Genomic DNA, 24404 nt, shown 5'->3' on the forward strand with positions numbered 1-24404 from the left:
TAGACCCTTGTATCCCAATTGCCACTTTCTGTTTGCTGCTGTCAGCCTGCTGAGTGGTTGGATGTCCTCTACCCATGGTTTGAGAGAAGAATAGATGCTTCCCTGTAGAAGACAATTAAGAATATAAACCCCACAACCCTGGGAAATTCTAGATCTTTCTGAATTCCTTTCCTGTTTTCAGTTTAAAAATTACTATGCCCTTGCAAATTCAAGGAAAGGTTGTGTCTAAAGTACAGTCTGTAACCTGTATTCACATTTCTGCTTTCCTAACAAAGTCATTTTCAAGTTTTCCATTTCCTTCTGATTCCACTGTGTATATAGTTTGCATGGTGGAGGTAGGACATTATGTAAAAATTCACACATAGAATATGGAGTTATAAGCTCATCAAAACTGGTTAATCAACCATTTGTAAATTATGAGATCTACTTTTAGTGAGAACTGTGCAAACTTTTCATAGTAGAAAAGCAATAAACACCTTTCATTGAATTTTTCAGTTGGAAGAAAAGTAACATTAACATCTTGCAGTGATATTGTATAATTTAAAAAATGGATTCATCAAAACTTTTATAAAAACAGTTACCTCTATATAATTATAGAACTTTTTATATTGAATGCAACTTTGGTTCATGCTGTTTTAAGTACCATGAAAATATTTATAATCCTGTCAGTGCCCTTGTATGGTCAGTTAAGTAAGATGAACTTGTTATACTACAAAGAAACCAATACATGGTGCTAAAATGATTTATCCTAGAATGTGCAACCTGTTAATGAATAAGTAGGACCCACCATGTCTCCCCAACATTTTTAATGCTGAACCTTACATATAAGCAGGTGGCTTTGGGTATGGCAAAGTCTTTCCTGTTATCACCAAGAGGCCTCAAGTGAAGAGAATGCACCTACCTCTTGTTGGAAGCCTCTTTCTCTCCCTTGGCTCTGATCATAGTATTCTTCCATTTTCTTTCTGTGCTTATAAACACAGTTTATGTTATACGGACATACCTTATTTAGGAGTATTATACAATCACCAAAACATGAAGATTTTCCTTTGTTCCAAATTCTATTGAAAGCTCCTTGACATTGCATATAATGTGATCTTTGTTTCCTCTCTCTTTTAGTACCTAGTTCAGGGCTGCAGGCCTTCCTACAGTGGGTAGGGTCTGATACTGAATTGTTCTAAGGAACATACACTTAATTGAGAATAACATGATAGAAGCAATTAACTAGGAGCTGTGTGTCCCTAGCCAAATCGTCCTATCCCTCTGGGAACTGGTTTCTTTCTATTGAAAAAGGGGGATTATTTTCTCTTGTAGTTTCCTTCCACCTTGTCAGTTCTGTGATTCCCAAGCATTTCTTACATTTTTTTTAATAGTACCAGTATAGCACAGTTGTTATGCACATGGGTTTTGGAGTCAGATCCACTTAGGTTAAAGTAACTGAACCATCACTCTATAATTTTATGATTTTGGGCAAATAATGTTTCCAAAGTTCCAAACTTCTCTTTCCTTTATTGGTAAAATGAGATAATAATCCCTTTCTCTCAAAGTCATTGTGAGATCATGCAGGCAAAGTACTGTGCACAGTTAATGGCACATAGAAATAATTAAATAAATGTTAACTATAAGCTATATTTAGGGCCCGCCCTTGGTAAAACTGTGATAAGCAATGTGCAAGTTTGACCTCCCTTACCCCTTCCTGTGCTCCTCAGTTTTGTTCTTTTCTCTGTGGTTACCCCCTCCTCACCCACCACATCCAGGTGGGAGTTACTGAGGTGTTTAGGGAGGACTTTTGCTGGTAGCATAATGACTACACAATGCCGTAGTGACCATGTCTCCATCTAAGTGAGTCATGTATACACAATGCTAATATTTTTAGATCTTTGAGTCTGTAATTTTCCATTTCCCGCCTAAGAAAATTTCCATGGTAATTAATACCGAATATCTGATTCCAGGAACCATGCCTCAAGAGAGTTTTCTGCATGCAGTGTGCATTCGTTATTAGTAACTACCTGGCACTCATTTATAAAGCTGATAACAGGCCTGTTTTCTATCACAGAAAGTTCATAATAATTGCACGAGTTCAGGCAGACTGTGTCTCTCTATAAAGCTATATATTCTCAGAGGAAGAAATCTTTATCTTTATTACATGACAGCTCATGTGCTCACATCCATCACTTTTTATAGTGTAGCTTATTTGCAGCCTGGTGGGAGTTATATAATGTGCCACTACAATTTCAACAAAGAAATGAGAGGGAATTAGAGAGGAGAACCACTCATCTTTCCATGAACTCCATTTTGTTAATAGAAGTGATATCTCAGATCAGTGGCAGATTCTCCTGCCTATTCTAAGTGCCACTGCTATGCTGTTCTACCCAAACCACTAATATAGGGTGTCCCCCAAAATGTATACATGCACTTTGAATAATTACAAAGGCAGTGATTATTAAAATACATTTCCTTTTCAAAACTGAGCTATCAGCTGTTAAAGTGTGTATACGTTTTTGGGACACCCTGAATATATATAGTACAGTGTGGTGCAAAAATAGGTTTATTGTTGTGAAAATGAGACATACACTTTCTTCTTGTACCATTATTTTTATTGTGTTACTTTCTATTGGAATAACTTTAAATCTAGTTTTGTCCTACCATGTATAGCACACACACACACACACACACACACACACACACACACACACACACACAGTCTAGAAATGGCTTGGAGTAAGTTTATATTGAACATATTGATGTCAACTCAAGAGGACCATTTGGAGAGGTTTTGGTCATTCTGATCAAGTCAGACACTAATTTTATGTCAGGTTGGAAAATGTGCATGAGGTGGGATCTAGAGGCAGTACTGGGCTGTGTCTGTCTAAGGCAGGGTTTTTCAGTTGTGACACTGTTGATATTTTAGGCCAATGTTTATCAGCATCCTGAACTCAATTCAATAAGATGCCAGCAGCTTCCTTCACCTATCCAACTGTAGTAAACAAAAATGTGTCCAGGTATCGCCACATGTTCCTGGGGGACAAAGTTACCCCCAGCTGAGAACCACTGGTCTGAGGCTCTCTCCTTTCCCCGCTTCTTCCCCATTACAATTACCACGGATGCAATACAAATGCATCTGAGAGCTTTGTTTCTAAATAGCCACAGTTACAAGGTACAGGCATTTTTTTAGGGAAGGAATAAATCACTCACCAATGATTCTCAATCTTGTCGGCACACATACTTTGATCACCTGGAGACCTTTAAAATGTACTGTTGTCTGGGCAGCATTACTCCCTGAGATTCTGATGTTTTGGGAGTGTTCTGGGTATTGGTATGTTTAAAAATGCTTCCTGGAATTCTAATGTACTACAAAGTTGGAGAATCACTGTTCTGGATTTCTCCCTTTAGGAAACAGACACTGAAAAGGTAGCTATGTTAAGAGCTTGACAATATGCAAGTTAGGAGAGAGAGCCTGTTTACCTGCCAGGCTGTGGACTTTCCCTGGAAGGGATATGGTAGATATGAACTGATAGCTAATGTTGCTAACAGACCAGGCCAAAGAGGGTCTTAGCCAGATATTACTTTGGACTACACTGTATATTCTTGAAAGCACTCCTGCTAACCCCCCAATACACACATAAAAATAACACAAACACATAAAATGTCATTCTAAGCTAGTAGGAACTCTTTTTTTTTAGATCCTCACCCAAGGATATGTTTTTTTTATTTTTTATTTTTAGAGAGAGAGTGGGAGAGAGAAACATTGATTGGTTGCCTAACATACATACCCTGCCCAGAATCGAACTGGCAACCTTTGGTGCATGGGACCATGCTCTGACCAACTAAGCTAAATTCCAGGGCACTATTTTTTAAATAAACTTTATGAATAGAAAAACTAATTTTAGGTTAACTTCCTGGCAGTCCTGAAGGGAAATAAAGTAACTAAAAGATAAGATCCTCCAGAGTAGTCCATGGAATAAAACAAAAATAGATTATTTTCTTTAGTCTCAGAGGTGAACTATTTTGCTTAGTCCCAGAGGTGGAAGAGAGATGTCTGTCTTAGTCCCAGACATCTATGGCTGATTTTATGCAGATGAGTGACAGCTGGCAAAGGCATTAATCATAATCTTCTTAATTTGTCCTGAAAGTACTTATTAGAATTGTCAAATCTAAGGGTTGAAAAAGAGCCTAATTAGAGGTCATTGAGACCAGTGATTCTGAAACTTTAATGTGCATATGAATCTCCCAGGCCTTTGTTAAATGCTGCTCATAGTGTGGTCAGGGGATTAACAACATCAGCATCACTTGGGAGCTTATTAGAACTGCAAAATCAAAGGCCCTCCTTCCCAAACTTCTGAATGGGAATCTGCATTTTTAATAAGATCCCCAGGTGATTCTTTATGCACTTGAAAGCTAGAAAACATGTGGCAGGACCAACTTCGTTCATGATTTAATATGCAGAGGTGAATCTCCTTAGGCCTTATATTTCCTTCTTGTGAATAATTGTACATTCACATTCTCCAGATTTGTTCAGTTTAGCTCACTTCTTCAAACTATCACTGAGTATCTACTATATACCAAGCACTGGAAATATAGTAGTTAATAAAACATTCCCTGCCCTTAAGCCTTTGTCTTTTTACTCCATTCTCAGGATTACTAGAGTTCCCCTTTTTTGAACCTCTTATAATTGCTGTTATGGAGTGACTGATAGATTACTTAAACATATAAGTAATCCTCGGGGCGGGGGGGGGGGGGGCCCTCAGCCCGGCCTCTGCCCTCTCACAGTCTGGGACACCTCAGGGGATGACCACCTGCTGGCTTAGGCCTGCTCCCTGGGGGATTGGGCCTAAGATGGCAATCAGACATCCCTCTGGCAGCCCGGGAGCCCTCGGGGGATGTCCACTTGCCAGAGGGGAGCAGGCCTAAGCTGCAGTCAGACATCTTAGAGCTGCTGAGAAGGCAGGAGAGGCTCCCAGCACCACTGCTGTACTGGCAGCCATCAGCCTGGCTTGTGGCTGAGCAGAGCTCCCGCTGTGGCAGCACACTGACCACCAGGGGGCAGCTCCTGCACTGTGCGTCTGCCCCCTGGTGGTCAGAGTGTGTCATAGTGACCATTCATTCCCAGTCATTCTGCTGTTAGGGTCAGTTTGCATATTACCCTTTTATTATATAGGATAAAGGCCTGGTGCATGGATGGAGGCTGGCTGGTTTGCCCTGAAGGGTGTCCCGGATCATGGTGGGGGTCCTGCTGAGGTGCCTGGCCAGCCTGGGTGAGGGGCTGATGGGTGTTTTCAGGCTGGTCAAGCCCCACCCCTCCCGTGGGGACCCTCACCCCATGGAGGTTTGGCCAGCCTGGGTTAGGGGCTGATGGCTGTTTTCAGACTGACCACACCCCTTTTAGGGTGGGGGGTCCCCACTTGGGTGCCTGGCCAGTCTGGTGAGGGGCTGAAGGCTATTTTCAGGCTGCCAAGCCCCCCGGTGATGGAAGCTCCCAGCCTCTCCTTTTTTCTTTTTTTTTTCTTTTTTATTCTGGGATTTATTTACCTTCTATAATTGAAACTTTGTTGCCTTCAGTGGAGCTCAGAGCCAGCCAAGGGAAGCTTGGCTTCCTCCATCACTGGGACAACCAAGCCTCCTGCTCACTCCAGCTCCGTGGCTGCTGGCCACCATCTTGTTTGGGTTAAGTTGCATATAGTTGCTCTGATTGGCTGGTGGGCATGGCTTAAGGTGTAGCGAAGGTACAGTCAATTTGCATGTTTGTCTTTTATTAGATTAGATTAGAGAGGAAAGGAGAGGGAGAAAGAGATAGAAACATTAATGGTGAGAGACAATCATCAGTCGGCTGCCTTCTGCACACCCCACACTGAGAATTGAGCCCACATGTGCCCTGACCTGGAATCTAACTGTGATTTCCTGGTTCATAGGACAATGCTCAACCACTGAGTCATGCTGGCTGGGCTGCCTCACTACTTTTAAATGTGCCTTCCAATTCCACACAATAGCCTCTTGGTTTTTTGACACCTCTCACTATTCCTTCCTCAATTTCTATGATCTAATATTAATGGCTTTCTTCCAGTTTCTTGAAATCATCACACTCTGTCATACCTTAGTGACTTCACATATGCTTTTCCCTTACTGTGGAATGTTCTCCTCCTCATATGGCGAACTCATTAATTCTTCAGGATGTATCTTAAGTGGCTTCTTTTCAGAGAAGCTTTCCTTGACCACTTCCCCTCCATCTAAATCAGCTCCTTGTGTTTCCTTTGTAAAACTTACAAAATTGTGAATATAATTTATAACCATATGTTCATTTGGGGAATTGTTTTGAACTGTCTCTTCTACCCATATTCAAACTTCATGGGGATAGAAACTTTGGTTCTTCACCATGGATCTCTAAGGCTTAAATGAGTTATTGACACATTGTGGTGTTCAGTATTTGTTAAATGCAATGTATATCTTCTCTTACCAGCCTATCTAATATTATTTCCCCCAGCCACTCTTTAACTCATTGTCCTGTTTTCTTTTATTTTTATTTTGTTTTCTTTTCTTTATAACTATTATTGTTAGCTGAAACTGTCTTTCTAATCAATGATTTTTTTTTATTGTCTGTCTCCTCCAATTGCACTATCCTTTTCATGAGAGTGTAGACTCTGAATCAGATTGCCTGAGTGTGAATCTCAAATTTACTATTTACTTCATATATAGCCAGATCCCATGACTCATTATTGAAATGGTGGTAATAATTATCCCTATCTCATAGGCCTGCTGTGAGGATTAGATGAAAGATTTTACATATCCACCTAGTAGAGTGACTGCCCATATTAAGCATTGTATGAGCTGCTAACTGTTCTGATGATGATAATTATTATCATTATTTTATATCTGTTTTCATGGCAAATAGGTCAGTACCATTCATATAGTAGGTGTTCCATAAATATAGTATCAATATATTAAGGAAAGTATTATGCCTTATTATACATTAAGCTGATATTTTATGTGGCTGTTGAGGAACAGTGCCAATTTACCAAGTTTCATAGAAGTTATTTGTTTATTTGCCATGATGTACTATAAATTTCCCATTATGACTATGAGTTAAAAGGAAGTAGGTGCTGCTATACTTCTTGTTTTGGAGGAGAAGGGTGATATGTACCTCCTAACATATAGATCCAATTCCAGTTCCTTAATAAGTGTGACTCTGGTAATTCAGCTCTTAGAGCAGTTGTTCAATTAAATTCTTCAGTACACACCCAATTTTTACCCCTATTAGGTCCATGGTGAACATACATTTTAAATCAATTGATTTTAGACCTATTGTAAAGATAACTTTTGCCTGAGCTAAGAAATGTCTTCTAATGCTAGAATTGCTGCTGATTTAAATTCTTTCTTTTTCCCTTTTTTACAAATGTTGGAATATTGAGACAAGTTTGAGCAGGAAGATTCAAGTACTTAATTCAACCTTCTTTCCACATATATGAAATAGAGAAGCTCAGTGATTTATCATACTCTGTATTTTATTATACTGTCATTTTTTGTATATTTAAGTTTGGTTAATATAATCTTGACAGCAAGGTGGAATGTAATTTAAATTTTAATATTTTCAGCTACAGCAATGACAATGTATTATTTTTGCATATGGAAAGATACCAGTTCTCTAATTGACTAATATAGTAGAGGGTACAACTATATATCTTCAGGTTCCTTTTTAAAAATAAAAGTGAAAAATTACTTTACCATGTCACTACTGTAATGACATAATAGACACTGAATATTTTCACTAAATTTATTATTGCCAATGGCCCAAACAAGTTTTGGATTACATATTTGAGACATATATATCTATCTTAAAAAGAATCATTTAAGTTTCAAATTGGACTTTCAACATTACAATGCCATTATAAGAAAATCACACAATAATAGTTGAGTAGGTTAAAATATGTCTCTCCAAATGCAAAATTATGAATGTGAATAGCTTATAGGGCTAATATTCATACCGTGTCTGAATGTCAGCCTTATAAAGGGGCCCTACAATATTTGATTTTGCATCACAAAGATAAAAATTTCAGTAGCATCAATTAGAGTTAAGTGAAAATTAGAGAACCAAAGATTGATCTAGGGGCAAACAAAAGAATTCTTAGTCCAAGACATAGGGCAATATTTGGCCTAATTCCAGGCCTATGAATCAGACATCTAGTTATTTAAATGCCATAGCAGGAATATACCCTTGGTTCATACATGATATGAGTTAAAGTGTCCTTTTTTTCATGACTCTGCAGGAATGAGCAATATTTTAATCAGTTTGGAATAATTACTGTAGATAGATGAACCAGGTCCTTGTTAATCTTGTTTAACACTGTCTCCACAATTGTGCTGGGCACATAGTAGGTACCCAATTATATATTTATTGAATGAATACAAAGATTTTGTTATTTTAAAAATTAAAACTACAGAGCCCCTTTTCAGGTATTACTTGTAACTCTAGTACTCTCCCTAGGACCTGGGGTATGTTTGAAATGAAGTTTGAAAACCATTGGCACAGATAACGATAAAAGTGAGATGGAGCCATGATTAGTTTAGTTCAGTGGTTAAAGCCTCATCCTGCACACCAAAGGGTCATGGATTCAATTCCAAGTCAAGAACACATACCTGACTTGCATGTTACCTGGATCAGGTCTGGGGGCATACTTTAGGCAACTTAACTGATGTCTCTCTCACATTGATGTTTCTCTCTCTCTCTCTTCCCCCACCTCCGTCACTCCCTCCACTGCTCTCTAAAAATCAATGGAAAAAATATCCTCTGGTGAGGATTAACCACAAAAAAGAAAAGAAAAGAAAAGAAAAGAAAAGAAAAGAAAAGAAAAGAAAAGAAAAGAAAAGAAAAGAAAAGAAAGAGAAATGGCACAAGTTGCAAATGGATAGGTCTAGTCCTAATCAATTACTCTGAATCCTACAGCATCTATTTGCCTCCACTTTTCTTCTTTCTTATATTCTATCTGCAGGTGGCAATAGAGAGGATACTAACTAAGGACACAAGATGGTCTAAACTGCAGAAAAAGCTCTAGCTGGTTTGGCTTAGTGCAGTGGTCAGCAAACTCATTAGTCAACAGAGCCAAATATCAACAGTACAATGCTTGAAATTTCTTTTGAGTGCCAAATTTTTAAAACTTAAACTATATAGGTAGGTACATTGTTATTAACTTAATTAGGGTACTCCTAACGCTTAGGAAGAGCCACACTCAAGGGGCCAAAGAGCGGCATGTGGCTCACGAGCAGCAGTTTGCCGACCACTGACTTAGTGGATAGAGCATTGGCCTATGGACTGAAGGGTCCCAAATTTGATTCCAGTCAAAGGCATATGCCCATGTTGCAGGCTCGATCCCCAGTAGGGGATGTGCAAGAGGTAGCTGATCAGTGATTCTCTCTCATCATTGATATTTCTATCTCTCTCCCTTCTTCTCAGAAACCAATAAAAATATTTCTTAAAAATGACAAGATTTAAAACTAAATAAATAAGTAAAATGCAGAAAGAAGTGTAGAAGCTACAGTGAATTGACTTGCATAGTCTCTGAAAATGTGAAATGAGATGAAACCCTATGAAAAAAAAGGCAGTTCTCTTATGTTTTCCAGCATCTCATTCCATGAATGAATCTTACTAGTAGAATATTTTCTGTAATACAGGAGATTAGGTTAGTTAAAGTAAGCAACATATCTGTTTGAAGAGGAAAAAAAGAATGCAGATGAACCAATCCTAGGATATAGCAACACAGCTTTCCAACCACCTGAAGTAGCATTTTATTTATTTACTAGAGGCCCAGTGCATGAATTTGTGCACGGGTGAGGTCCAACTGGCCTGCCCTGATGTGGGTCCATCAGACAAGGCTGGCAGGGAGGGGAGGGGCTGCAGGCAGTTGGTGGCCAGCTCCGCCCCCAATTGGGGTGTTGGGGGCCAAACAGGGTCCAGGCTGGCTCGGGCGGGGGGGTGGGGTGGGCGGCGATCAGGGCCAAAATCAGGCTGGTTGGCTGCCACAGTATGCATCATAGCCACCAATCGTTCTGGTTGTTCTGGTCGTTCTGACGTTCTGGTCACTGGGCTTTTATATATATAGACTAATGACCTGGTGCACAAAATTGATGCACATTAGAAGGGAATTAATTAGAAGAAATATTCTAATATTGCTATTTGCCCTTTCTCTATAATAGAAATTTCATAGATGAAAGAAAATTAGTAAAATATATATGAAAATCTTCCTCCTGTCAGAATCTGGGGCATGCCACGGGAACTAGAGTCAAGTCCCTGCCCACCTGCTTGCACCTTGAAATTGTGTGAGACCCAGCCAGCCCCACCCCCATTGGGCTATATCCAGACCCAGCCGACCCCACCACCATCAAGCCCCACTCTGTGGGAGGCATGGCCTCAGGTCACCTGGCCTGGTGCTGGGGTGGGGGCCATGACATGAGGTCCCCTTGCCTGAGCTAGTTGATGCACCTTGAGGTCCCCTGGCCCGGGCCCAGGGGCACAGCCTGAGGTCCTCCATCAAGCCCCTCCAGGTGGGGGGTGTAGCCTCAGGTCCCCAGCCTGGGGCAGGGGGCATGCCTTGAAGTCCCTGTTAAGTCCCGCCAGGCCAGGGAAGGGCACAGCCTCAGGTCCTCTGGCCTGGCACTGGGATGGGGGGTGTGGCCTGAGGTCCCTTGTCAAGCCCCACCACGCAGGGGCATAGCCTCAGGTCCCTGCTGATTGCTCGTTAAGGCTCCTTACAGGAACTCAGCCTCTGCTGTGGGCACAGCCATCTTGACTGTTATGGCATGATGGTCAATTTGCATATTCCCTCTTTATTAGATAGGATTTTGAAATTTTAATTAAATTTATTGGGGTGACATTGGTTAATAAAATTATATAGGTTTCAGGGTTACAATTCTATGATACATCATCTCTACATTGTATTATTTGTGCACTACCCCAAGTTAAGTCTCCTTTCATCACCATTTACCTCCCTTTTTCCTTTTTCTACCTCCCCCCACCCCATTTCCCTCTGATAATCACCATACTGTTGCCTGTGCTTATGAGGGTTTTTTTTCTTAATCCCTTCAACTCTTCACCCAACAGATTGTAGCTTTCTCTACAATCTGAATTGAAGTATGTAGCTATACTTATGAAAACAACCTGATGTGACAGTTTCCCATGCTATAGTTTAAATCCAGGAAACTGGATGCACTATTTAGTTAGGGCACCATGCTAGTAGGAGACTTCTCCATAAAACCAGCCTGAAGCAAAATTGAGAGTAAAGGTAGTTTTTTCTATGTGATTAACTTCTTTCAATTCCAGATACCCTATTACCCTGGGCCTGCAACTCTAATTCTGACAACTCTCTTCTTGAGACAATCCTTTAGGAAGTTCTACTAAATTTATATGCCCAATAGGCGTTGTTTGTGCAGGATGGTGTGTTATATGGATCCTAAATATAGAAAAGTACAATCATAAAGTTCAAAGTAAAGATAGGTCTGAATCTATTTTCTGCAACTAAATATGGGAGATAATAGAGAGGAGAAACACTCAAAGGTGTCATTATGAATATAAGAAATTTATTCAAATGAATAAAATATAAATACCCAAGAATGTTTATATAAGAGTAGCATGAGATATAAAAATAGTAGTAGAAAGAAAGACTAAGATTCAGAGTGAATGTGGGCTTACCCAAAGGGCTAAGACAAATGTAACAATATTGCATTAGAATATTGTATAAGAATAATAGCATTGTTCACAATAGCAGAAAACAGGAAACAAATCAAGTATATAACAGATGTTGAGTGAGAAACTAGACAGAAGTGAAAATAAAGGAATCATTTTACAGCAGCGGGCAAAAGTAGGTTTACAGTTGTGCATACACAAAACAGTTTATTTTTGTATTATTCTTCATTAATTATTTTATTATTTATTTGTATTATAACTGTAAACCTACTTTTGCCTACCTCTGTATGTATGAAAGTGTATGAATCTGAAAAAGCAGGAAGTTTAGGAAACAGAGCAAGACGGAAAAAATATAAATAATATAATTCCATTGTGGGGAAATTTAATAACATGCAAAAGAAACAACATGTTATTTAGGGACAGATATGTAGTTGGTGAAGTATAAAAAATATGTAGTGTATTATTAACACAAAATTAAGAATATTGGTTACCCTTGCAGTTTAAAGAATGAGATTTTAATGTTCATAATAATAATAACAATGTTAATAATAATACTGATGATAGCTAACACTATGTCCCAGTTAACTGTCTAAATACTTTCTATGTATTAAAACTTAAAGGAAAAAAAGAACCTACATGATAAGTGGCTCTATTATTATCCCCTTTTTGTAGGTTGGAAAAATTAAGCACAGGGCCGATTTGTAATATTCCTGAGTTCATGAAGATAGCAAGTAGTACAGCTTGGGAATTTAACACACACAGCCTGAGGCATGAGCCTGCATTCTTAACTATTAAGCTAAATTAGAAAGGGACACATGGTGGTAGTAGATAAATCAAAGTTTATTTTATCATTATTCTTTAAACTGTATAATCATTTTATATATCCTTTTGTACATGCTGTATTTTACGATTTATGAAAAAATAATAAAAGGGAATAGCAACATTTATTTCTGAAAACATTGTACACTAACAGAGCTCTGGGTTGCCTTTGTAGAGAAACCACAGAAACAAAGAGGGAAGCACGATTGGAGCTGTTAACATAAAAAAACATGATCAACCATTGGGGAGACCAAAGGTTGTCAAAACTCTGTATGTGTGTGTCTGTGTGTGTGTGCACTCACATGCATATGCATGTCCAGGTTATTTCAGCCTGGTGCACAGATTAGCTAGGTACAACAGTGGCTGAATAGTTTGAGTGAGAGCCTTTCGTATCCTCTTATTTCTTCTCTACATTACCTAGGAATAATCATTGCCTATTCTGTTGACACAGAAATTGGCAATAACAGCCCAGATCTTCTAGTGCCAGTGGTTTAATACCAGAATGTTTGTGTGAACACTTTCAAAGTGACCAGCCATTCTAGGTCATTCATTCCTTTATCCTATCCCCCACCGAACTTTAGAGCTCATGGATTATAGACTAAGGTGATTGCCACTTTCAATGCTGCTTATTCCCCAAACCACAGTGGTTGTGGGGTGAAGTGAAGTAGGTATGTTTAATATTGATTCTGTGATGGTTGGGACAGGTCCTATATCTTGGGACATATTCCCTACCATCTAAAGCAACAAATCGGATACAAAATGCCTTGGAATATGGCCTTTTCCCAATATATATCAGTGGTTGGCAAACTGTGGCTCGCGAGCCACATGTGGCTCTTTGGCCCCTTGAGTGTGGCTCTTCCTAAGCCTTAGGAGTACCCTAATCCTATATAATAAAAGAGAAACATGGTAATTAGCCATACGTCCGCTACCCTTCCCATTGGCTAATCAGGGCGATATGCAAATTAACTGCCAGCCAAGATGGCAGCTGGCAGCCAGGCAGCTAGAAGTGAACAGGAGGCTTACTTGCTTCAGTGATGGAGGACACCAACATTCCCCAACTGCTGCTGCTGGGCTCTGAGCTGCTAAGAAACATTGTTACAAATATAGAAGCTAAACAAAACCCCAGAAACCTGTTTTCAGTCAGCTGGGATCTCAGAGCTGGAGTCGCAACAAAGTTTCAAATACAGAGAGTAAACGAAGCCAGAAACCTGCCTTCAGCAGCGAGGTCTCACAGCTAAAGCCGGCTCTCAGCTCCAGTGACAGCCATGAATCCAAGAATAAAAAAAAAGGAAAAAAGGAGTGGTTGGGAGCTTCAGTCACCTGCCAGACTGAAAACGGCCCTCAGCCCCTCACCCAGACTGGCCAGGCACCCCAGTGGGGACCCCCACCCTGAAGGGGGTGTGACCAGATGCAAACAGCCATCATCGCCTCATCCAGGCTGGCCAGGCGCCCAAGCGGGACCCCCACCCTGATCCAGGACACCCTTCAGGGCAAACCAGCTGGCCCCCACCTGTGCACCAGGCCTCTATCCTATATAGTAAAAGGGTAATATGCCTCCCAGCACCGGGATCAGCGGAGCCACGAGGCCTCCTGGCCCCTGGAGCAGCGTGACAGGGTGCAGCGCCCAAACCCCCTAATCGCCCTGCGGCTCTCTGTATGACAGGGGGTGGGGCCACAACCTCCCTATCCAACCTGCTCTGTTCATGACAGGGGAAGGCACCCCAACCCCCTGATCGGCCCTGCTCTGTGCCTGATGGGGGGAGCTCCCCAACCCCCTGATCGGCCCTGCTCTGTGTGTGAGAGGGTGCGTCCCCCCAAAACCCCCCATGGGCCCTGCTCTGTATGTGGAGCCGCAACCTCCCCAACGGCCCTCCCCTGAGTGTGATGGGGTAGTGCCCCAACCCCCTGATTGGCCCTGCTCTGTGGGTGACGGGGCGGTGCCCCAACCTCCCAATCAACCATGCCTTGAGTGTGACAGGAGGCGGTGCCCCAACCCCCCAATTGGCCCTACCCTGAGTGTGACTGAGGGTGGCATCACAACCCCCTGATCGGCCCTGCTCTGTGTGTGACAGGGGGGAGCTCCCCAAACCCCTGATTGGCCCTGCTCTGTGCATGACGGGGGAGCTCCCCAACCCCCTGATCGGCCCTGCTCTGTTCGTGACAGGGGGGAGCTCCCCAAACCCCTGATCGGCCCTGCTCTGTGCATGACAGGGTACGGAGCCCCAACCCCCCTGATGGGCCCTGCTCTGTGTGTGACAGGGTGAAGAGCCCCAAACCCCCGATGGGCCCTGCTCTGTGTGTGACAGGGGGCAGTGCCCCAACCCCCTGATCTGCCCCCCTCTGTGCGTGACAGGGGGTGGCGCCGCAACCTCCCCATCAACCCTGCCTTGAGTGTGACAGGGGGAAGTGCCCCAACCCCCCAATCGGCCCTACCCTGAGCATGGCTGAGGGTGGCATCACAACCTCCTGATCCGCCCTGCTCTGTGCATGACAGGGGGCAGTGCCCCAACTCCCCAATCGGCCCTGCTCTGAGCCCGACCAGGGGCTGCGGGGCAGGCACCTAGGGATTGGGCTTGCCCTCTGCCACCTGGGAGTGGGCCTAAGCCAGCAGGTCGTTATCTACCGAGGGGTCCCAGACTGTGAGAGGGCACAAGTGGGGCTGAGGGACACCCTCCCCCCCCCCGCCAGTGCACAAATTTTTGTGCACCGGGCCTCTAGTTATGTTAATAACAATGTACCTACCTATATAGTTTAAGTTTAAGAAATTTGGCTCTCAAAAGAAATTTCAATCATCGTACTGTTGATATTTGGCTCGGTTGACTAATGAGTTTGCAGACCACTGGATGATACCTCTATGGGACTAAGAACTCAAAGGCCAAAATAACAAACACCTGAGGAATTCAAGCAATGTAAAAGGAAGACAACTAACTGGATAAAATATACCATAAGAAGAAGAATTATTGGCCCTGCAAGTATAGCTTAGTGGTTGAGCGTCAACCTATGAACCAGGAGGTTGTGGTTTGATTTGGGGTCAGGAGACATGACTGGGTTGCTGGCTTGATCCCCATTGGGGGGGTATGCAGGCGCAGCCAATCAATGATTCTCTTTCATCATTGATGTTTCCATCTCCCTCTCCCTTCCTCTCTGAAATCAATAAAAAAATATATTTTTTTAAAAAGAAGAAAAATTATTGGAACAAAGGTACTAGGAATTTAAAATAAGAATAGTAAATACCCTCCAAGTGATAAAGGAGAATATTAATATTATAAAGCAGTTACATGATGGCTATTAAAAATCAAGTATATGGAATCAAAATATAAATAGTTAAAATAATGAACACAGTAGAAATAAAGGAAAATAAAACACTGTAAATGGAACATAAGAAAAAAATGGAAGAAAAGTTCTATAATAGTTTTTACAATAAATATAAGTGGGCTAAACTCACCAATATAAAGTCAATTCTGCAATTGATTTTTTAAAATGCAATAACATATTGTCTATAAGAGACACACTTAGAAATGTTAGAAAGATTGAAATTAAAATTATGGAAAAAAATATACCAGGGAAACAACTCAAAAAAGATAAGATAGTGTATTTTGGTCCATGATACATGGTTAGAAACACAGCTCCTCCGTGTGTTACAGAGCTCCAATTCAGGCAACCATGAGCTTTTCCATCTTTACTCAACTATTTGTCACCATGGCATTTTAATCTTTTTGTATTTCCTGAGTCTCATTCACTGGTACTCCGGGAGTCATCTTTCTTTGCTTGATGTGATGTAATCATCATTTCTCCTAGAGCTTGAATTGAGAATAAATTAGTTATTTTGTTTTTTTTAATATATTTTTATTGATTTCAGAGAGGAAGGGAGAGGGAGATAGAAACGTCAATGATGAGTGTATCATTGATCGGGTGCTGCCTGCATGCCCCCTAGGGGGTATGGAGTCCTCAACCCTGGCATATGCCCTGACCATTAATCAAACCATGTCCTCCTGATTCATAGCTCAATGCTCAACTATTGAGTCACGGCAGTTAGGCTAAATTATTTTAAATTGTTTTCTTGAAAGCAATGTTTTATACCTTATCATATCTTATTGTTTTTCAAACCTTGACTTCCTCCCTAGAAATTAAAGAAAGCCATGCAGATGTTTTCTTATCAAGAATTCATAGCAGAACTATTTATACCAAATTAGCATATCTCATTAACTATCTCAAGGACACAGAGTGAAATGTCTTTGTAAAAAGGTCTCAAAAACCGCGTGGTTTAGAAAAGAAACATTTTCCCCAAGCAACTGCTTTCTTAACTCTCTCCTTTCTCAGTGGAAAATGAACAAAACAAAATCTGAGTTGTCATTGTCCATTTGAGCACTTTGCTTTGTCTAAATTGCTGCAATGATAACTAATGTAAGACATTATATATAAGACTGGACCCAGGTAGGGAGAGTGATAAGGATAGGGAGGAACACTGTCCTATTCTGTGTCTAGCTTTAACACTTAGTAAATACCAATTACCAGTTGTGCCCATGAGAAATGTTTTATATACATTGTCTTATTTATCAATTACTAGAGGCTTGGTGCATGAAATTCGTGCACGGAGGTATGTGTGTGTCCCTCAGCCCAGCCTGCACCCTCTCCAATATGGAACCCCTCGAGGGATACCTGACTGCCTGCTTAGGCCTGCTCCCCTGCTGGCCTGGTCACCCCTAACTGCCCTCCCCTGCAGACCTAATCGCCCCCAACTGGCCTCCCCGGCTGGCCATCTTATGGCAGCCATCTTGTGTTCACATAGGGGTGGCCAACTTTGACCACATGGGGGCGGCCATCTTGTGTGTTGGAGTGATGGTCAATTTTCATATCACCTCTTTTTCATATAGGATAAATCTATGAAATATATACTGTTATGGTCTCTCTCATTTTTCATAAGATATATGGAACTTGAAAAGGTAAAAAACAGTGTCCAAGTGTCATAACTAGTAAGTAGCAGAGATACAACCAGTGATCTTTGAGTTCACACTTTTTCGTTATATTATGTTGCATGATTGATCAAGAAACTTACCAAATCCTTGACACATAGTAGGAGCTGAATAAATGATCCCCAAGTAATGATTACAATAGAGACTGGATGTATTGCTGCTAGGTAAGAATTTTTATTGATTTCAGAGAGGAAGGGAGAGGGAGATGGAAAAATCAGTGATGAAAGAGAATCATTGATTGGCTGTCGCCTGCATACCCCCCAATGGAAATGAAGCCAGAGATCTATTATCATGCATCTGAATTCATGTCATGTTTCCTTCATCTGCTTAAGGATGCAAAATTGCAGCTTTTATTTTAAATTAAAAAGAATTAAATCAATTTTATTTTGACCTTTTAATCATAATTTCATGATACTTCTGAGAATACTCAGATTCTCGGGCAATTTCCATATTACTAAAATAATGTTTACAAAATTCTCATGTGTATTTTTCCCCTATGACTTACCAGATCAAATCTAAACTTCTTGGTCCAGTATTTAAGATGATCCATAATATGCATCATCTCTTCCGCTCAGGTACTTTGGAACTACCATTATTGCCTCTTCTTCATGCTCTCTCTCCACCTTTCCCAGTCTTCTTTAATGACATGAACCCTATTTGTAATGTCCTTCTCTTTCACATGGATTTCTTCTTGTAGGGTTTTGGTTTTTGTTGTTTTTGTTTGTTTTTGTTTTTTGTTTGTCTTTTTGTTTGTTTTTTACCACAACCTTTGGGATGTGATAAAAGCCACATTTATTGAATTGTGCTTTTTTAAAAATTATTAAATCTTTATTGTTCAGATTATTACATTTGTTCCTCTTTTTTCCCCCCATAACTCCCCTCCACCCAGTTCCCACCCCACCCTCTGCCCTCTCTCCCCACCCACTGTCCTCATTCATAGGTGTGCAATTTTTGTCCAGTCTCTTCCCACAACCCCCACACCCCTTTCCCCCCCAAGAATAGTCAGTCCATTCCCTTTCTATGCCCCTGATTCTATTATAATCACCCGTTCATTCTGTTCATCAGATTATTTATTCACTTGTTTTTTAGATTCACTTGTTGATAGATGTGTATTTGTTGTTCCTAATTTGTATCTTTACCTTTTTTCTTCTTCCTCCTCTTCTTAAAGGGTACCTTTCAGCATTTCATATAATACTGGTTTGGTGGTGATGAAGTCCTTTAGCTTTTTCTTATCTGTGAATCTCTTTTTCTGACCTTCAATTCTGAATGATAGCCTTGCTGGATAAAGTAATCTTGGTTGAAGGTTCTTGTCATTCAACACTTTGAATATTTCTTGCCACTCCTTTCTGCTCTGCAAAGTTTCTGTTGAGAAATCAGCTGACAGTCATGGGTACCCCCTTGTAGGTAACTGACTTTCTTTCTCTTGCTGCTTTTAAGAGTCTCTCTTTGTCTTTTGCTCTTGACATTTTAATTATGATGTGTCTTGGTGTGGTCCTCTTTGGATTCCTTTTGTTTGGGGTTCTCTGCGCTTCCTGGACTTGTAAGTCTATTTCTTTCACCAGGTAGGGGAAGTTTTCTGTCATTATTTCTTCAAATAGGTTTTCAATATCTTGCCCTCTCTTTTCTTCTGGCACCCCTATAATTCGGATGTTGGTACACTTGAAGCTGTTCCAGAGGCTCCTTACACTATCTTCGTATTTTTGGATTCTTTTTTCATTTTGCTTTTCCGGTTGGATGTTTTTTGCTTCTTCGTATTTCAAATCATTGACTTGATTCTTGCAATCCTCTAGTCTGCTGTTGGGAGTCTGTATAATATTCTTTATTTCAGTCATTGTATGCTTAATTTCCAGTTGGTCCTTTATCATAACCTCGAGGGTCTGACTAGATTTCTTGAGAATCTCACTATATTTATCGGTGGTCTCACCAGTCTTTTCGAGGGTCTTACTAAATTTATCATTGGCTTCTAGCAAGTTCTTGAAACACCTTAAAAGTGTGGTTTTGAATTCTATATCCAGCAGTTTGCTTTCCTCCATTTCTGTCATTTGTGACCTGTTTCTTTGTCTCCACATTTTTTATGCTTCCCTGTGTTGATAAAGTGGTTTTTTGTGCTATGTGTTCTCTAGGGCCCCGTGTTTCAGCCTCCCCAATTACCTTAGGAAGACACTCTTGGTGCACCCCCTTGTGGTCTTTGTGCACAGTCTTGTTGTAGTTAAGCCTTGATTGTTGTAAGTAAAACTGGGAGGGATTGACCTCCAGGCCAATTGGCTGTGAGAATCAGCTGTGTCTGCAGTGGGAGAACTTCTGTCATGGATCTCTAGGGAGGTGCTAATCTAGCCTCTGCCTGAGGCTATCCAGCAAACACCTCCGTGCAAGGTTTGGGTGGGGCGGGTCCCAGGGGATCAACAGGGCAGGGAGAGCGAGCAGTTATGGCTGCTCTCAGTCCTGCCTTCAGAGTCTCCGCTTCTCAATGTCCCAGCAATTGCAAGTACCTCCAAGAGAAAGCTTCCCTCGAGTTCCAACCGATGCCAGACAGTCCCACTTCTCCCGTATGAGTCTGGGTCCCAGAGACTCTCCCAGAACTGGAGCTCAGAGCCTGAGACTCCCTCCCAATTGAAAAAGACAACCGCGCCCTCAACCGCCAGCCCGCTCCGCGTGTGCCTCTGTATCTTAGTCTTTTACTTCTGCACAGCACCTCCTCTGAGTCTCGGTATGCTTTTCTCTTTCCTTCTAGTTGTAGAATTTCCACTCAGCCAACCTTCCTGTGGTTCTGAGTGATGTCTGTTCCATCTTTTAGCTGTATTTTTGAAGTGGTTGTGCGAGGCAGCAAACTCCCGTGTTTACCTATGCTGCCATCTTGGTTTCTCCTCTCGAATTATGCTTTTTAAATAAAATTAAATCTAGTTTGAGTAACAATTCAAAAAAGTTGATGAAAAGTTCAATTAGTCATTTTGGATTTTGTATGATGACTTCACCCTCCTTTTGGTTGTATTAGAGTTCCAGGGGCATTTGAATGTTCCCCTAAGAGTCATCATTGTCTGTCATTTCTCCTTATAGTCATCTAGTGCTGCCTTGACTCCGTTTCACCACCATATAATCTATGCCTTAATTCTATAAAGTGTTTCTTAACTTCTAGGTTTCATACCTTGTCCAGTGTGATCCTTTGAAGGCTGAAAGCTTTGATGATAATTTTACTCATTTCTGCCAAACTTGGTCACAAAGAACCATCAAGACTCACAAGGTATAAGTGTTTAGTAATTTCTGTAGGTTCTCATCCAATCATCCTCATCAAACTTATTTTCACATTCAAATGACTGTTCTCTATAAGGTTCAGATCTCCTCCCAGTCCTTATACCAATTTATGGGGATCTAGGGGAATAAAGACATAGATCTGTTTCCCTTTTTTATTTTTTAAAATTTATCTTTATTTTTGAAATTATTACAAATGTCCCCTTTCCCCCTATCATTGTTCCTGCCCCCTCCCCAGACCCCTACCACACCATTGTTTAAGTCCATGAATCTCAGAGGGAAGTTGGGGGTGTGTGTAGAGGAGATATACCAAAAAATTTATATGCAAATATGCATAGCCCATGGATACAGACAATGGTGAGGTGGGTGGGGGCAGGAGCAGGAGTCAATGTGGGGAAAAATACCTATTTCCCTTTTAAATCTTTGACCCAACAAACTGCTGTTTCCTCTATGGTACATTGAAAATTGGCCACAGATTATTTTCATCCTTCTACACAAAGTGACTTTATTGTTGTTCTCTTAAAAGGATTAAATCATTTTCTCTCCTGCTTAAAGCAGGGATTGGTCATGTGACATGTTCTGGCTAATGTAATATTAGCAAATGTGAGATAAGCAAGAGGCCTGAAAAATACTTGAACTTTAGAGCTTGTTCTTTATTACTGCTCTAGGCACCCAGAAATCACTATGTAAGGCAGATCAGGTAAGAGTTAGGCTACATGGAGAAGTAAGATATCATAGCCAAGACTGTCGACCTCCAGATATGTGGGTGAAGTCATCCTGGATCATCCAGCTTCTATCTGATGAGCAACCTCAGACATATGTGTGAGGCCAATCAAGATTAGCTGAGCCAGCCAGCTTGTGTGGCTTAGTGGTTGAGCATCTACTTATGAACCTGACCAGTTCGATTCCTGGTCAAGGCACATGCCCAGGTTGTGGGCTTAATCCCTAGTAGGGGGCATGCAGGAGGCAGCTGATCATTGATCCTCTCTCATCATTGACATTTCTATCTCTCTCTCTCTCTCTCCCTTCCTCTCTGAGATAAAAATTTGTTAAATAAAAATATATGAAATATATAAATCAATAATATTTATTAAAAAATTAGCTGCATCAACCCAGCACAAAAGAAGTGCCCAGCAAAAATGAGAGCTAAATAATAGCTGTTTTAATTCACTGTATTAGTTTGTTAGGGCTATTATAAGTTACCACAGACTGGGTGGCTTAAACAACAGGAATTCATTTTCTCACAGCTCTGGTGCTAGATGTCAGTAATCAAGGGGTCAGCAGGGTTATTTCCTTTGACGGCTCTCTCCTGGGGTTGTAGATGGCGGTCTTCTTCCTGTGTTTCATGTGGTTTTCCCTCTGTACATGTCTGTGTCTTAATCTCCTGTTTTTATGACATCAGTCATACTGAATTAGAGTCTACCCTAATGACTCCATTTTAACTTATTTGCCTTTTAAAATACCCTATAACCAAATGCAGTCATATTTTGAGGTACTGGGAATTAGGACTTCACTAAGTGAATTTGAGGGAGGGGCACAATTCAGCTTATAACAGTCAATACTTGTCACTCCCTCTATGGGGCTTCCTCACTCAATGTTATCTTCAAGGTGTCACCTTTTCCTTACTTACTCTAAACTATAAAAATCTCAGTTCTTCTTTCTCTGCAGTTAAGGAGACCCTAGATCTCTAAGACTCTCCTCTCTTCAGTGGGGATAAAAAGCACCAAGAAATTTGCTCATCAAACTGTACAAAGTTAAGTTATCATGCTCAGCCGGCATGGCTCAGTGGTTGAGCATGGACCTATGAACCAGGAGGCGCAGATTGCAGGCTCATCTCCAGTAGCGGTTGTGTAGGAAGCAGCCGATCAAAGATTCTTATCATTGGTGTTTCTATCTCTCTCTCCCTCTCCCTCTCTGAAATCAATAAAAATAGTTAAAAAAATAAAAAAATATTATCATGCAACATACCAACCCTTCAGTCTTTCTTCCATGGGACTTTCCTTAATTCTCTCAACTATAAACTGTCTTTCACTTCTCTGAATTTCTATAGCCCTTGTGCATCCCTACCACACCACTTGGTACTTGAATCCAAACTACCCTGCATTTTAATCCTAGCACATAAATGTGACATCTCATCAAGTAGAGCAGCAGTTCTCAACCTGTGGGTCATGACTCATTTGGCGGTCGAACGACCCTTTCACAGGGGTCACCTAAGACCATCCTGTATATCAGATATTTACATTACGATTCATAACAGTAGCAACATTACAGTTATGAAGTAGCAACGAAAATAAGTTTATGGTTGGGTCACAACATGAAGAACTGTATTTAAAGGGCCAGAAGGTTGGCAACCACTGAGCTATAGGGTTAAGTCTCGGACTGACCTGTTGGCAAAGCCACAAACAAGTCCCATATTAGAGGGCACAGCCCTCTTAGCATAATTAAGGTTGACCTTTTGACACTCCCTAGATCTTATCTGGGTAGCTAATGGGCTATGGGAGGTGCAGCAAGTGCTGCCAAAACAAGTGAAACTCACAAGAACATTGTAACTATGGTGACCACTACCTTGTTTACCTCTGGCTATAAAATAAAGGCTCAGCTTGCTGTCTGGGTCTCTCTCTCTGGCCTTAGCCAGGCACAGGAGATCCACCTAGACCCAGCTTATTCTTTTTGTCTTTTCTACATCATTTGCACCACCCCCCCCCCAGGCTCACCGAACCCTTGACTTAGCTGGCACTCTACAAGTACCTGTTTTCCTTTTAATTTGCATGTGATCTGACTTTTATACTTTCCATGGCAAAATGTGAAGACCCTGTGTTTTGCTCCTTTTGTCATCATAGAAATGTTGTCAAGTTTTTAGTGCTTACAATGGGCTTCAGGAAGGAGATACCTAGAATATTAACAATATTTAGTGTTACTACTTCATGTTTTGAACTTTGCAGAGATTATTCAAGCAGCAAAATAGTTCTTGTAAATATATTTATTTAAATTCAGACTATTAAACCAATTGCTATATTACATATTATATCTAAAGCTAAGGCAATCTTAAACCTCATAGACTTTATGGTAGTTATTTGTTGTGCACCAGAGAGGTTCCAATAAACATGCAAGATAGAAAATGATGTTTTTATGTCCTAGTTAGAAAGAAAACAGGTGCTATTATAGCTATTGACTGCAAGACGCAATATCACTAATCTAATTGAAACCGGAAATCTAGAGTACCTAGCAAGCTGCTGCAAATAGGTCTGCTGTGAGCTGCACAGTTCTGACACATCCAAAGGGAATTGTCTCTCCAGAATCTGGAAATGCAGAGGATGATTGCCTATTCTTACTGGTGCCCCTGACTGTAGCTACTCAGGCTATCCCCACCTTGATCGGTCTGGCTTCTGTGTGTATCATGATCTGAGAATGACTCCTTTCACTTTTCTTCCAACAATCTTTTGCCATAACTTTCTTCAAGAGTTAACAAAGAAATTACCTTCTTGAATAATTAGTAATAATAATTATAATTTATTCTGTGCCAGGTCCTATTCTAAATATTTTTATATATTAAGTCATTTAGTCCTTTTATTAATCTTGCAAGACTGTTATTTTTCTCACTTTTTATACAGGAGGTAACTTTAGTTACAGGGTGATTAAGTAAATAATACATGTTGCATGACTAGTCAGTGGAGGAAGAAAACAATAAACCAGGGAGTCTG

Source organism: Myotis myotis, unplaced genomic scaffold (genome assembly GCF_014108235.1).
Source record: "Myotis myotis isolate mMyoMyo1 unplaced genomic scaffold, mMyoMyo1.p scaffold_m19_p_4, whole genome shotgun sequence".
Lineage (NCBI taxonomy): Eukaryota > Metazoa > Chordata > Mammalia > Chiroptera > Vespertilionidae > Myotis > Myotis myotis.